Source organism: Halyomorpha halys, unplaced genomic scaffold (genome assembly GCF_000696795.3).
Source record: "Halyomorpha halys isolate HHAL.00 unplaced genomic scaffold, Hhal_1.1 Scaffold236.1, whole genome shotgun sequence".
Classification (NCBI taxonomy): domain Eukaryota; kingdom Metazoa; phylum Arthropoda; class Insecta; order Hemiptera; family Pentatomidae; genus Halyomorpha; species Halyomorpha halys.
In genome coordinates, this window is record NW_027115525.1 from 439,116 (window position 1) to 442,441 (window position 3,326).

Consider the following 3,326-nt stretch of genomic DNA (forward strand, 5'->3'; position numbering starts at 1 on the left):
ACAAATAGCAATATTAAAATTATACATAAAATAAAACATATCAAAACCCTTTAAACATCAAAATATACTATTCACTAAAAAAGAGCATATTACAATATATATATATATATATATATAAAAGTATATATACCTCCTATTAGGATGATAGGTATCCAGCTCTAAGCAAAAGGTTTTCTGTCAAATATATAAAAAAGAGTTTAAGATCCAATCCTGAGGGTACAGACAGAAATTCATCTAAATTTCGGTTAATACTGCTAAGTTTTGGCATGTATCGGATTTGGTTCTCGTGAAACATGGGGCAATTTGTCAAAAAATAGAAACAATCCTCCAGTGTCATTCCATTACAAGTTGGATAAAGCTTCTGTGGGTCCAAAGTATATATATTTGTGTGGACTGACACTTAAAGTAATAATTATTTCCCAGCAACGACTCTCTGGAAAATATGGATCCAGAGAGTCGTAGTTGGAAAATTATTCTCAAGTGAGTTATAAGGCAGCTGATTTTTAGATAGCTTTGAGGAACTTCCATTTTAATGAAGACCCTACCGTACCACGGGTTATAGGTCGATTCTCATAATAACAAGAGGTCTTTATCTTTGACAAATTCCCTATATCTATCCAAGGTCTCCCCCATTCTAATTTTTATATTTACCGGATCATTAAGTAGTATCGTATCAAATATTCCGAAGCTCTCCAATATTTTTCTTGTCTGCGTTACTCAATTATATTGCAGACTCAAACGGTTGTTACTGCCTAACTGTAATAGCTTCAAATAATATTGTTTCATGAAGTGAGTACAGCTCATGTTAAGTATTTTTATTAACCAGGACAGAGTTTGCTTTAAAATGTGATATCCCACAGGAATGGGTGTCAGTTTTAGTCTTACCATAAAGTGTGGGATGTTTGGTTTTTTTTTCGTTCATTGTTTACCTCGCTTCTATATTTTTCAATTCCTCTATGTGCTACACGCCCAAATAGTTGCAGCGTAGAGAATACAACTCAACATAGTCGACTTGTAAAGTTTCTGCCTGGCATCCCACGAGATTATTTTAGCCTTCGCACAGGTACTTGGTACTTGAGTTACTTTTAGTTACTACATGCTTCATCACACGGTTAAAAAGTCCTGATGAACTAAACTCTATACCAAAGTATTTATACTGAGGTACGCCTTCAATAATATTTTCCTGGAAATATACACTTTTGCTTATTTTAGGTCTACCTTTATAAGTTTTTAACAATTTTGTTCTAATTTTCTTTAACTTAAAGTATTTTTTTTACGATTGGTCTATATCATTAATAAACATGGTGACAAATTTCAAAACCACTTAAAACTATCAGGATGTGATCAATGTTGCTGAGAACAACTTAATCATTCCCAGTAAAAGTTTTATTAGTATTAATAGCCTGTCCCAAACTTTTTGTAAAAAACACTTTTTTATTTGTTAAACTTAACATTACTCAAACGACATGAAAACTATACAGCTTTTACAGATACTTAATAATGTGAAGCTTCATCTAACCAAAAATTTGATTCCCAAAATTTTTTCAGTTCAGTCAAGATAAAATAAAGAGGATGAAGATGAAAATGAGATTGTTTCTGAACACCAAATTATTCTTTAAATAAAATAAATTAATTAATTCACAAACACTCTTTATTAATATTTTAAATAACATTGATGATAAGTGAATGATAATAGTGTAAAATAATTATTAGTTTTAAAATTAAATGAAAAAGTCACAAACTAGGTTAATTTGTAATTGGACAGAATAGCCAGCAAAAAATTTTAATAGTTTGATGTGCTATCTTATTTTATTGTTAAGATGGTACAGATCGAGGATGGCCAGTTTGGCTGAAACTTTATACATTTAAAATAGTGAATACATGGACACAATTTATTTTATTTAAACAATAAAACCAGTCTCTAAGAAGTATAAACCATATGTATTAATATAAAGTATTGTATTAATATAAAGTAATGTATTAATGTATTAATTAATATAAAGTAATGTATTAATGTATTAAATGTATAAACCATTCATTATTTCATACACTTTTTCAATTCTCTGAGTCTTATCTTTAACTATTCCAAATGAAAAATTTGAATCAGATTTTCCGATACAAGATATTATAAACTTTGAATAAAATAATGCACTTACTTTTTAATTTTAAATAATAACAAATATTTCAGCTTGACAAAGGAAGTATGCAACAAATTCTAAGTTAAATTGAGTTTGTAGCTTTAAAGGGATAAGAAGAAGAGATAGAGAGCCGGAAAATGAAAGAAGTCAAATACTAATGATAGCATTATTTTGTTGATATGTTCATTGAAAATGAACCTGTGATTGTTATCTGTAATTTCATATATCCAAATATACAATTATGCACATTTATTGTCATATGTTCAGAATATAATTTGTCTAATTGCACTTCAGTATTATAATTATTATTGTACTAAAGAGATGGGAATGCCTTCATCACCTCGACCCATTTTGATCTTTTGTGAGTTTGCACTTGAGTAACCTCATTTGTAAATATACTGAAACAACTATTTAAAAAAAAATTCTGCAAAGAAAAAATAAAATTCTATATAAATATGAACTATATATTTTACACATTAAATTCTGCTAAGTGAATGTTAATAAAACTAATGTGAAAAAACCTATTATATCTCATAAAATATCCATTTTTCACTATTATATTAATTTATGTTACTAATTTTATCAATTAGTTTACTCATTACTAAATAAAATAGCTTCTATAAAATTCTTTATTGAAGATGGATAAGTTATTTTTATTAATTTATAAATGATTGGAGTCTCTGAGAAAATAAATTTATAACAAACATCTTTTTTTTTTTATTGTTTTATGTTCATCAGATTTTCATGTAACATCTACCCCATAATCCATTATCAAGATTAACTGATTTAACGATCACTGACTGAAGATAAATTTGACATTTTAGTAGCTTTTTTTTTAGTCAAGGTCCAAAAATAATTTATAATTGTTCCTTGTTTTTTCTTCTGACTGTCTTTCGATAAAAATAATTAATTTGTTTGCATATTTCTAACTTAAAATTAAAATTACTTCCACTATTTTTAAAACTTATTGCGTTTAACAATTATTGCTTAAAATGGTTACTTTTTCGATGTTTATTCTTGAGCACAAATAGAATCTTGACCATTTCTGCATGGCAGTGCCTAATTTCATTTTGAATGTTGTAATTTCGAATAATTGTTGCTTGAGGTAATGTTGCTCAAATACTTTTTTGGGGGAAGAGGGGGTGCTTCTTTTTATAGTTATATATTAAAAAAAAAAAAAACATATTA